The sequence below is a fragment of the Salmo trutta genome, chromosome 1 (genome assembly GCF_901001165.1).
Source record: "Salmo trutta chromosome 1, fSalTru1.1, whole genome shotgun sequence".
NCBI classification, from domain to species: domain Eukaryota; kingdom Metazoa; phylum Chordata; class Actinopteri; order Salmoniformes; family Salmonidae; genus Salmo; species Salmo trutta.
In genome coordinates this window covers 73,309,464-73,323,820 of record NC_042957.1, presented here as the reverse complement: position 1 = coordinate 73,323,820, position 14,357 = coordinate 73,309,464, and positions in this window count along the sequence as shown.

The following is a 14,357-nucleotide window of genomic DNA, read 5'->3' as shown; positions in this document are numbered from 1 at the left end:
GAATGGAAAATCCTGCATGATATTATTACTGTCACATTCGTGGCTCTGTCGTGGTTTTGAGGAAGCAGTTAAAGATGGAAGGGAGCGTCACTAATGTCATGAGGCCGACCTGACAATGTGTCAATGTGCCACCATACACCACACGTGACCAAAACTCCTTAGAAGTGAATAGTAACAGATACTGTCTGTCTTTTCAGTGAACTGCACATGATACAGGAGTAGTCATTAGAGGCTGTGAAATTCATGTGAATTTCATAACCATTAAATTAACATTAGCAGGAAACAGTATATTGTAAATACTCATTTGATTGACATAATGAATGATAATTGACATTGACATTTACTGGCATGCTAATAACATTATCTGTGCCACCCACCACATGAAATGTTCATTAAATGGCCATAGGGCAATTCTGACAAATGTCAAATGGGCTGGTCCATCTTAAGACCAGTGGGCCACTCTAAATTAGGGCTTGAGGAAAACCTTTGCCTGTGTGTTAGAAGTGCCCGGCTGGATTTCTAGTCCCAGTCCGTCCCTGGAAGTTGTATTCATATTATGAGGTCACTCAGATCACCCCTATTGAGGTGTGTTTAAATCCCCATTAGCAACATCCATTTTGGCAACAACCCTTCCCCTCAAAGTCCACACACTCCTGAACAGATACACAATGCAGAGGGTGGTGGTGGATGGGCCATATATATATCCATTTTTTTCTAATAATAAAATAAACAAATACACAATACAATACTAAACCGTTCTAGACAGAAACAGCACATATGATATACAGTGTGTTCCATAGTATAATCTGCATTATACTGGATATTACACATCATAGGTTTACACTAGATCCCCCAAATAACTGGAGGGTTGCTGTGAGTGTGGGACAATCGGGGGTTACATTTTCTAATAACTTTCATGAGCCAATCAAAAGCCATTATGAATGCTTTTAAATGCTTCATAAATGATTATACATCCACTGGGTTTACAGATAGGAAGTGTACCAGCAACGTGATCAACGGCCCCGTCAGGAAATCTGATTCCATCATCTTTCTGAGATAATAGGATTCATTTGATCCTGCGTCCACTCAGAGACAGACTGGGACCACGAATCGGTCCGCCATTTCTGACATATCGGGTGATTTTTTTTCCCAGAGGCCCACATTATTAGCCAAATAATGATCATTCTGAACAAAACCCCCAATTTAGACTGACCCACTGGTCCTTAAAGATGGACCAGCCCATCTGGCATTTTTCCAAACTGCCCTATGGCCAGTTCGTTTCTGCCTCCCCCTATCTCATTCAGCCCCATTACAGCCTCCACCATCAGTCCATCAGTATTGAACGTACAATGAGGAGATGGAGAAACGGAGAAGCCAATGACATAATGGGAATCTTAGAAATGGACTTCGATTCCCACAAACCCCCAAAATAGCCGTCTGATGTCATCAGGCAGATGGTAAATAATCTGTCTGCACCATAATAGCAAAGGTTGTTTGGCTGAGAAGGGACTCTGAATGGGCTTTTGTAGACACACACACACACACACACACACATACACACACACACACACACACACACACACACACACACACACACACACACACACACACACACACACACACACACACACACACACACACACACACACACACACACACACAAAGACAAAGACGTGCAAACATACGCACAGAGACACACATAGACATACAGAGACACTCAGAGACAAACACAGACACACAGAGACACACAGAGAGACACAGAGACACACAGAGACACAGATACACACAGAGACACACACAGAGACACACAGAGAGACACACAGAGACACACAGAGACACACAGATACGCACAGAGACACACAGAGACACACAGAGACACAGAGACGCACGTAGAGACACACATTCATAAAGCCATCTATAACACGGTAGTAGTAACCTGATCCTGGGCAGTGCCAGTAAGCAGTGTCTGACATATCTGGATGGATTTAGAGTGCATGTGTAAGGTTCCAACACGGTCCAGGCTACAGGGGTTGCTGTGCATCAATGCCCTGCGGAGGGTTGGGCCTTGACAATGTGTTATACCAGGTCTGCAAGAAAACACTATTACTTTATGGGAATGTTCACTAGGGCTGCAGAAAGCCACTGTAACTTTACGGGAATGTTCACTAGGGCTGCAGAAAGCCACTGTAACTTTACGGGAATGTTCACTAGGGCTGCAGAAAGCCACTGTAACTTTACGGGAATGTTCACTAGGGCTGCAGAAAGCCACTGTAACTTTACGGGAACGTTCACTAGGGCTGCAGAAAGCCACTGTAACTTTACGGGAACGTTCACTAGGGCTGCAGAAAGCCACTGTAACTTTACGGGAACGTTCACTAGCGCTGCAGAAAGCCACTGTTACTTTACAGGAACGTTCACTAGGGCTGCAGAAAGTCACTGTAACTTTACGGGAATGTTCACTAGCGCTGCAGAAAGCCACTGTAACTTTACAGGAACGTTCACTAGGGCTGCAGAAAGCCACTGTAACTTTACGGAAATGTTCACTAGGGCTGCAGAAAGCCACTGTTACTTTACGGGAACGTTCATTAGGGCTGCAAAAAGCCATTGTAACTTTACAGGAATGTTCACTAGGGCTGCAGAAAGCCACTGTTACTTTACGAGAACGTTCACTAGGGCTGCAGAAAGCCACTGTTACTTTACGAGAACGTTCACTAGGGCTGCAGAAAGCCACTGTAACTTTACGGGAACGTTCACTAGGGCTGCAGAAAGCCACTGTAACTTTTTGGGAACGTTCACTAGGGCTGCAGAAAGCCACTGTTACTTTACGGGAACGTTCATTAGGGCTGCAGAAAGCCACTGTAACTTTACGGGAATGTTCACTAGGGCTGCAGAAAGCCACTGTAACTTTACGGGAACGTTCACTAGGGCTGCAGAAAGCCACTGTTACTTTACGGGAATGTTCACTAGGGCTGCAGAAAGCCACTGTAACTTTACGGGAACGTTCACTAGGGCTGCAGAAAGCCACTGTAACTTTACGGGAACGTTCACTAGCGCTGCAGAAAGCCACTATAACTTTACGGGGACGTTCACTAGCGCTGCAGAAAGCCACTGTAACTTTACGGGAATGTTCACTAGGGCTGCAGAAAGCCACTGTAACTTTACCTGAACGTTCACTAGGGCTGCAGAAAGCCACTGTAACTTTACCTGAACGTTTACTAGGGCTGCAGAAAGCCACTGTAACTTTACGGGAATGTTCACTAGGGCTGCAGAAAGCCACTGTAACTTTACGGGAACGTTCACTAGGGCTGCAGAAAGCCACTGTAACTTTACGGGAACGTTCACTAGGGCTGCAGAAAGCCACTGTAACTTTACGGGAACGTTCACTAGCGCTGCAGAAAGCCACTATAACTTTAGGCCAACGTGTTTAATGGAGGTGGTTCAGTCAACAATGCACACTCCTTTGATGAGAAACCTTGTCTCAGACTGGAAGACTGGCGTTAGCTCCCCAAGATTATGGAAAGGCTTTAGCTCAATGGGCTAAGGAGACCTGGGTTTCATGCATGATCTAACTTTGATAAGTCACCTTTACTGCATAGTCTAAACTAGTGTCTGGAGGCTTTGACTCAGCCGCAGATGTTTGTGGACACATAACTCCCTCACCCATCACCCAGGATGCACTGGGCTCCTCATCCAGAAGAAAACGCTTTGATCCCAGTGTTCCTGCTGCAGTAAATGAGGCCATATGTGACTGAATGACGAGGTCTGAGAGGATCACCAGGTATAGAATAATGAAACTTTCCTGTTGTAAAGAAGGTTGTTCAGTGACCCCATTCCACGTGATGAGTAAAGTTTATTTATTATGAACCTTTATTTAACCAGGCCACTTAAGAACCCATTCTGATTTACAATGACAGCTAGGAGGTAACCTTGCTTGATCACTAGCGTTGGTGCCCCGGGCACTGTCTCATTGAGAGGCTAGGACCTGGATTCAACCCCAGTCAGTCACACTGACTGTAGGCACAGTCTTAGTATCAGTGGGATCAATCATTGTCATTGACCACCTGGGAGAGTGTAACACCAGGGATTCTGGTCTTGAATACAGACTCAGTCCTTGATCAGCATGTTGCTGAGTGGCTGTTGTCTCTTGTGGGTGTGACTGGATGTTCTATTCAAGTGTTCCCTGCTCTGCAGGGTGTTCTGGGTACTGGATGTCCTCTTTAAGTGTTCCCTGCTCTGCAGGGTGTTCTGGGTACTGGATGTCCTCTTTAAGTGTTCCCTGCTCTGCAGGGTGTTCTGGGTACTGGATGTCCTCTGAGCTCTGAGCTCCACTCATTGTTCACCTCCTTTCTTGCTGCACCCCCAATCTCCAGTACTTGTCTGTAACCATTGTTTTGTACTTTCTCTATTGTGCTGGTCTTTTTGTGTGGTAGTTCCTCAGAGTGAGTCATGCACAGATTACATCTTTTCTCTCTCAGTCCTGTGTTAGAATTCCCTCACTCCTACACGTACGGTCAGTGACCTCTGGAAACAGAAGAACAGTGTCCCTAACTAACAGTAAGGTATTGTTACAAAATCTCTCACAGGGTGTTTCGAACCAGCACCAAGTTCATTAACAATCATCTAACAATAACCCATGTAATGAAACAGATGTGTGAAATATGCCCCTGGTGGTAGGCTTGCAGCTACATCAACTTTGAAGTAAATGTTTTTTTTGCTGTGCTACAATACACACTCACAAATTTGTGGATTCCACATTGGTAAGAACCTCCCATACAGACAGAGGGACTTGAACCCAGCTGATCCTGGATCAGAGTGACTTGAACCCAGCTGATCCTAGATCAGCCATCTTAGAAGAGAGCTACTGATCCCTGTCCTTCTCACTGGCATTTCCTCTGGTCCCCTTCCTACCGGACCCTCCTATACAGACAGGACATTCTTCTGGAGCCTGTCCAAGTTCCTGCCTCTTTTCCCTCTTCCCGGTCCTCCTACCGTGCCATTCCTAGAAGGAGAGTGAGAGAGAACAGAGAGAATCCAGAAGGAGAGAGAGAGAACATACTTTCACAATACCACACTGTAAACGAACAACCTGCCTGGGGCACTTACTCCAGAAATACTGTGTGCGTCCCTTTGGGCCCTGGTCAAAAGTAGTGCAATATATAGGGATTAGGGTGCCATTTGGGACACACAGAGATCCAGGAATGCTTCTGTTCCTGCTTGTCTCCGTGCCAGGAATAATCTGATCAACTGTTATCTAGATGTTGTGATAGGGTGGTGCTTCAGTTCATCTTCTTTATCATAAAAGTGTCTGTAGCACTCAGTTAACTAGTATAGGTGCTGTCCTTTAGTGTATTCCACATTCTCAGCAAACTGACTCAACGAAAAGAAATGATGCATTTTCACTCTATTGTAAACCCACTTTTATATACAGAGCAGGTCTATTGCAGAAATGGTTTGGTTCTCAGACCTTCCTGAGGCTGCGTGCAAAGAGAAGTGAGATGTTTTCTTTATTGTCTTTTGTAAACACAGACTGAGACAAAACGTTTCCCCCATGATTGGCAATCCGCCAGCAGAGTTGCCCTATGTATAGAATCAGCAGAAATCTCTAGAACCGCCATGTTTTTCTTCGCCATGCCCTGACATGTGTACTGTAAGCACTGTGTTACATTGGTTTAGAACTGATGAATACTTCCCAGAACGAGAGCCAGTCACTAACCCGCTTCAGAAAATCCCACACTCACACAACCCCTCTGGGACAAACAACTGAACTTGTTGTCCTATTCACACAGGCTCTCAACAGAACAAGAAGCCCAGCAGTTCAGCAGCCCCTCCCCTGGAGAAACATTTATTTCATCTTCTTTCCTGGTATTTGTGTTAATATAGTCCAAGACCTAGACTGGAATACATTTATTTTTCTCCTCTATAATTGTCATTTCATAGGAACAGGACAAATAAGTACGAAGAGATGGTAATTTAGGGATGGAACAAGCTACCCCATTTATGAAAGACAATACATATTTGTCTGTGTGTTGTGTTTTTCAGTGAGCCTGGGTCATAGAAATAGAGGCCCCAGTGAGCCTGGGTCATAGAAATAGAGGTCCCAGTGAGACTGGGTCATATAAATAGAGGTCCCAGTGAGACTGGGTCATAGAAATAGAGAAATAAGTTGTCTGATATTTAGGTCAGTGGGTTGTGCTTTCATTCTGTGTTTGCAGATGAGGAAAGAGTAATTGGCACTTTAAACATTATATCCTACACAACAGGTATAACACATTGTAAGACTTGTCATAAACATTATAGCCTACACAACAGGTATAACACATTGTAAGACCTGTCATAAACATTATATCCTACACAACAGGTATAACACATTGTAAGACTTGTCATAAACATTATAGCCTACACAACAGGTATAACACATTGTAAGACTTGTCATAAACATTATAGCCTACACAACAGGTATAACACATTGTAAGACTTGTCATAAACATTATAGCCTACACAACAGGTATAACACATTGTAAGACCTGTCATAAACATTATATCCTACACAACAGGTATAACACATTGTAAGACTTGTCATAAACATTATAGCCTACACAACAGGTATAACACATTGTAAGACTTGTCATAAACATTATAGCCTACACAACAGGTATAACACATTGTAAGACTTGTCATAAACATTATAGCCTACACAACAGGTATAACACATTGTAAGACTTGTCATAAACATTATAGCCTACACAACAGGTATAACACATTGTAAGACTTGTCATCAACATTATAGCCTACACAACAGGTATAACACATTGTAAGACTTGTCATAAACATTATAGCCTACACAACAGGTATAACACATTGTAAGACTTGTCATCAACATTATAGCCTACACAACAGGTATAACACATTGTAAGACTTGTCATAAACATTATAGCCTACACAACAGGTATAACACATTGTAAGACTTGTCATAACATTATATCCTACACAACAGGTATAACACATTGTAAGACTTGTCATAAACATTATAGCCTACACAACAGGTATAACACATTGTAAGACCTGTCATAAACATTATAGCCTACACAACAGGTATAACACATTGTAAGACTTGTCATAAACATTATAGCCTACACAACAGGTATAACACATTGTAAGACTTGTCATAAACATTATAGCCTACACAACAGGTATAACACATTGTAAGACTTGTCATAAACATTATAGCCTACACAACAGGTATAACACATTGTAAGACTTGTCATCAACATTATAGCCTACACAACTGGTATAACACATTGTAAGACTTGTCATAAACATTATAGCCTACACAACAGGTATAACACATTGTAAGACTTGTCATAAACATTAAAGCCTACACAACAGGTATAACACATTGTAAGACTTGTCATCAACATTTTAGCCTACACAACAGGTATAACACATTGTAAGACTTGTCATAAACATTATAGCCTACACAACAGGTATAACACATTGTAAGACTTGTCATCAACATTATAGCCTACACAACAGGTATAACACATTGTAAGACTTGCCATAAACATTATAGCCTACACAACAGGTATAACACATTGTAAGACTTGTCATAAACATTATAGCCTACACAACAGGTATAACACATTGTAAGACTTGTCATAAACATTATATCCTACACAACAGGTATAACACATTGTAAGACTTGTCATCAACATTATAGCCTACACAACAGGTATAACACATTGTAAGACTTGTCATAAACATTATAGCCTACACAACAGGTATAACACATTGTAAGACTTGTCATAAACATTATAGCCTACACAACAGGTATAACACATTGTAAGACTTTTCATAAACATTATAGCCTACACAACAGGTATAACACATTGTAAGACTTGTCATAAACATTATAGCCTACACAACAGGTATAACGCATTGTAAGACTTGTCATAAACATTATAGCCTACACAACAGGTATAACGCATTGTAAGACTTGTCATAAACATTATAGCCTATACAACAGGTATAACACATTGTAAGACTTGTCATAAACATTATAGCCTACACAACAGGTATAACACATTGTAAGACTTGTCATAAACATTATAGCCTACACAACAGGTATAACACATTGTAAGACTTGTCATAAACATTATAGCCTACACAACAGGTATAACGCATTGTAAGACTTGTCATAAACATTATAGCCTACACCAGTGGTTGCCAAAGTAAGGGGTCAGAAGGGGGAGGGGGGCGCGGGGTCCGACTTTGAATGGTTGATATCTCAGGCTTATATGTTCTGTGTGTGTAATAGCCTGGGGATGACATTACACCAAGAAACACTTACCTTGATGAAAGCCCCCAACCTAAAGAAACACTTACCTTGATGAAAGCCCCCAACCTAAAGAAACACTTACCTTGATGAAAGCCCCCAACCTAAAGACACACTTACCTTGATGAAAGCCCCCAACCTAAAGAAACACTTACCTTGATGAAAGCCCCCAACCTAACGAAACACTTACCTTGATGAAAGCCCCCAACCTAAAGAAACACTTACCTTGATGAAAGTCCCCAACCTAAAGAAACACTTACCTTGATGAAAGTCCCCAACCTAAAGAAACACTTACCTTGATGAAAGCCCCCAACCTAAAGAAACACTTACCTTGATGAAAGCCCCCAACCTAAAGAAACACTTACCTTGATGAAAGCCCCCAACCTAACGAAACACTTATCTTGATGAAAGCCCCCAACCTAAAGAAACACTTACCTTGATGAAAGCCTCCAACCTAACGAAACACTTACCTTGATGAAAGCCCCCAACCTAAAGAAACACTTACCTTGATGAAAGCCCCCAACCTAAAGAAACACTTACCTTGATGAAATCCCTCAACCTAAAGAAACACTTACCTTACATTTACATTACATTTAAATTTACATTTAAGTCATTTAGCAGACGCTCTTATCCAGAGCGACTTACAAATTGGTGCATTCACCTTATGATATCCAGTGGAACAACCACTTTACAATAGTGCATCTAAATCTTTTAAGGGGGGGGGGGGGGTTAGAAGGATTACTTTATCCTATCCCAGGTATTCCTTAAAGAGGTGGGGTTTCAGGTGTCTCCGGAAGGTGGTGATTGACTCCGCTGTCCTGGCGTCGTGAGGGAGCTTGTTCCACCATTGGGGTGCCAGAGCAGCGAACAGTTTGGACTGGGCTGAGCGGGAACCGTGCTTCCTCAGAGGTAGGGGGGCCAGCAGGCCAGAGGTGGATGAACGCAGTGCCCTTGTTTGGGTGTAGGGCCTGATCAGAGCCTGAAGGTATGGAGGTGCCGTTCCCCTCACAGCTCCGTAGGCAAGCACCATGGTCTTGTAGCGGATGCGAGCTTCAACTGGAAGCCAGTGGAGAGAGCGGAGGAGCGGGGTGACGTGAGAGAACTTGGGAAGGTTGAACACCAGACGGGCTGCGGCGTTCTGGATGAGTTGTAGGGGTTTAATGGCACAGGCAGGGAGCCCAGCCAACAGCGAGTTGCAGTAATCCAGACGGGAGATGACAAGTGCCTGGATTAGGACCTGCGTCGCTTCCTGTGTGAGGCAGGGTCGTACTCTGCGAATGTTGTAGAGCATGAACCTACAGGATCGGGTCACCGCCTTGATGTTAGTGGAGAACGACAGGGTGTTGTCCAGGATCACGCCAAAGTTCTTAGCACTCTGGGAGGAGGACACAAGGGAGTTGTCAACCGTGATGGCGAGATCATGGAACGGGCAGTCCTTCCCCGGGAGGAAGAGCAGCTCCGTCTTGCCGAGGATGAAAGCCCCCAACCTAAAGAAATTGAAAGTGTCTTTCTTCTGGAACCAAGTTACATGTTCCTCAGTACATAGACACAGACACGAACACAACAAAACGAGCCATACCGTGCGGTGCTGGGCTCAGTCAGGTCTTTGACTCATTAACCCACTCCCCTGCTGAAAGACTTGCCACAAAATGTTGGCACCATCGTAACAGGTTGTAATCAAGCCCTGATCTCCATGGGAACAGAAGAGGAAAACCTGGTGTGGTAGTCTCAGGTTGGACTACTTCGAATCATCTTGGTACTGACACACACACAGACACAGACACAGACACAGACACACACACACACACACACACACACGCACACACGAACGCAAGCTTTGCAGGTCCATCAACTAATGTAAATACCTCTCACACTCTGCAGTAACCTGTGGATCATGAGAGAACCTTGATAAATCAACAGAACGTTAACACTTTATGTAGTGTCCTGTAATACTTGGTTTGAAGTGAGACATCTTTGTTCATTCATAACGTATCCATAAAGACTTTATATCACATGACGCAGTACTTCATTTAAAGTCAGACACCTTTGGTTTTTTATTTTTAATACATTTGCAAAAATGTCTAAAAACTATTTTTGCTTTGTCATTATGGGGTATTGTGTGCAGATTGATCAAAGGAAAAAACGATTTAATACATTTTAGAATACGACTGTAAAGTAACAAAATGTGGAAAAAGTCAAGGGGTCTGAGTACTTTCTGAATGCACTGTATGTGTCATTTCATTGGGCTGCTGGCCTTTTACTCCATCCATTCCAATGGCTGAATCACATCACATGTGGCCTACTGCACTACAGAAACCCGCTAACCAAACAACAGTGCACGCACATTCAAAGGCAACTACACTCAACAAAGTTTCTTCGTTTTTTTCCCAGACCTCAAAAGTCATCCCCTGATGTGGTTTAAGCATTGCTGTGAACACAGAAAATCACATTAGTCTTTTTTTTAATAAAAAAAAGTGTGGAAAATCTGGGGTAAACCTGGGGAAAATCCTAAACCTAGAAAAACTAAACTAAGAAAACAGGATTTTAGGGGGGGGGGGAGAGGCTGGGCCATCCTAGAAATGTTTTACTGAAATATAATATAATATATAACATTTAGCAGACGCTTTTATGCAAGCGACTTGCAGTCATGAGTGAATATATTTGTACATATTGGTGGTCCCTGGAAGCGACTTGCAGTCATGAGTGAATATATTTGTACATATTGGTGGTCCCTGGAAACGACTTGCAGTCATGAGTGAATATATTTGTACATATTGGTGGTCCCTGGAAACGACTTGCAGTCATGAGTGAATATATTTGTACATATTGGTGGTCCCTGGAAGCGACTTGCAGTCATGAGTGAATATATTTTTACATATTGGTGGTCCCTGGAAGCGACTTGCAGTCATGAGTGAATATATTTTTACATATTGGTGGTCCCTGGAAGCGACTTGCAGTCATGAGTGAATATATTTGTACATATTGGTGGTCCCTGGAAGCGACTTGCAGTCATGAGTGAATATATTTTTACATATTGGTGGTCCCTGGAAGCGACTTGCAGTCATGAGTGAATATATTTGTACATATTGGTGGTGCCTGGAAGCGACTTGCAGTCATGAGTGAATATATTTTTACATATTGGTGGTCCCTGGAAGCGACTTGCAGTCATGAGTGAATATATTTTTACATATTGGTGGTCCCTGGAAGCGACTTGCAGTCATGAGTGAATATATTTTTACATATTGGTGGTCCCTGGAAGCGACTTGCAGTCATGAGTGAATATATTTGTACATATTGGTGGTCCCTGGAAGCGACTTGCAGTCATGAGTGAATATATTTGTACATATTGGTGGTCCCTGGAAGCGACTTGCAGTCATGAGTGAATATATTTTTACATATTGGTGGTCCCTGGAAGCGACTTGCAGTCATGAGTGAATATATTTTTACATATTGGTGGTCCCTGGAAGCGACTTGCAGTCATGAGTGAATATATTTTTACATATTGGTGGTCCCTGGAAACGACTTGCAGTCATGAGTGAATATATTTTTACATATTGGTGGTCCCTGGAAACGACTTGCAGTCATGAGTGAATATATTTTTACATATTGGTGGTCCCTGGAATCGACTTGCAGTCATGAGTGAATATATTTTTACATATTGGTGGTCCCTGGAAGCGACTTGCAGTCATGAGTGAATATATTTTTACATATTGGTGGTCCCTGGAAGCGACTTGCAGTCATGAGTGAATATATTTTTACATATTGGTGGTCCCTGGAATTGACTTGCAGTCATGAGTGAATATATTTTTACATATTGGTGGTCCCTGGAAGCGACTTGCAGTCATGAGTGAATATATTTTTACATATTGGTGGTCCCTGGAAACGACTTGCAGTCATGAGTGAATATATTTTTACATATTGGTGGTCCCTGGAAACGACTTGCAGTCATGAGTGAATATATTTTTACATATTGGTGGTCCCTGGAAACGACTTGCAGTCATGAGTGAATATATTTTTACATATTGGTGGTCCCTGGAAGCGACTTGCAGTCATGAGTGAATATATTTTTACATATTGGTGGTCCCTGGAATCGACTTGCAGTCATGAGTGAATATATTTGTACATATTGGTGGTCCCTGGAAGCGACTTGCAGTCATGAGTGAATATATTTTTACATATTGGTGGTCCCTGGAAACGACTTGCAGTCATGAGTGAATATATTTGTACATATTCGTGGTCCCTGGAAACGACTTGCAGTCATGAGTGAATATATTTGTACATATTGGTGGTCCCTGGAATCGACTTGCAGTCATGAGTGAATATATTTTTACATATTGGTGGTCCCTGGAAGCGACTTGCAGTCATGAGTGAATATATTTGTACATATTGGTGGTCCCTGGAATCGACTTGCAGTCATGAGTGAATATATTTTTACATATTGGTGGTCCCTGGAAGCGACTTGCAGTCATGAGTGAATATATTTTTACATATTGGTGGTCCCTGGAAACGACTTGCAGTCATGAGTGAATATATTTGTACATATTGCTGGTCCCTGGAAGCGACTTGCAGTCATGAGTGAATATATTTGTACATATTGCTGGTCCCTGGAATCGACTTGCAGTCATGAGTGAATATATTTGTACATATTGCTGGTCCCTGGAATCGAACCCAATATCCTGGCGTTGCAATGCTCTACCAAGACGCATGACAAGGTTATACATGCTTTGAGAAGCCTCAATTTCATGATTTATAAGGCCTTCATTAAGCGGTGCTTTTGCCACCCTTTATAAAGCATAGGTTTATGTCATATTTGACATAGTGGGTTATGTCATATTTGACATAGTGGGTTATGTCACATTTGACATTGGTGGTTGTCTTACAGTTATTCCGCATTTATGAACACTTTATAGAGCATGACATACGGTTATAGATGATTTGTAATACATTTTTTTTGTGTTTATGACAGTTTTATGTAGGCTTTTAAGCTGCACATAATTTAAAACGGGACTGCCTTTTCATCAACATTATATCCTACACAACAGGTATAACACATTGTAAGACTTGTCATCAACATTATATCCTACACAACAGGTATAACACATTGTAAGACTTGTCATAAACATTATAGCCTACACAACAGGTATAACACATTGTAAGACTTGTCATAAACATTATAGCCTACACAACAGGTATAACACATTGTAAGACTTGTCATAAACATTATAGCCTACACAACAGGTATAACACATTGTAAGACTTGTCATAAACATTATAGCCTACACAACAGGTATAACACATTGTAAGAATTGTCATCAACATTATATCCTACACAACAGGTATAACGCATTGTAAGAATTCTCATCAACATGCCTGATCCCCTTATAGTATAATCTCATAATGATCCTGTCTAAATAACAGGTCTTGTCAGATGACTGACCCCCTTATAGTATAATCTCATAATGATCCTGTCTAAATAACAGGTCTTGTCAGATGACTGACCCCCTTATAGTATAATCTCATAATGATCCTGTCTAAATAACAGGTCTTGTCAGATGACTGACCCCCTTATAGTATAATCTCATAATGATCCTGTCTAAATAACAGGTCTTGTCAGATGACTGACCCCCTTATAGTATAATCTCATAATGATCCTGTCTAAATAACTGGTCTTGTCAGATGACTGACCCCCTTATAGTATAATCTCATAATGATCCTGTCTAAATAACAGGTCTTGTCAGATGACTGACCCCCTTATAGTATAATCTCATAATGATCCTGTCTAAATAACAGGTATAGTCAGTCTGTTTTGCAGCATATTAATATGGAATGTATGGAATGGAAACACTTTAGTTACAGTTACAGTTAGCTGGCTTTCCTAGTGGTTCCATTCCCCTTTAAGGGCTCAAACATGCTACTAACAAGTAATACAACATTATACCTGTTGATTATATGTAATGTGTTATCATTCACAGAGACACAGAACATAACAGGGAGTGGAGAATAATCTCACTCCACAAATTCAACA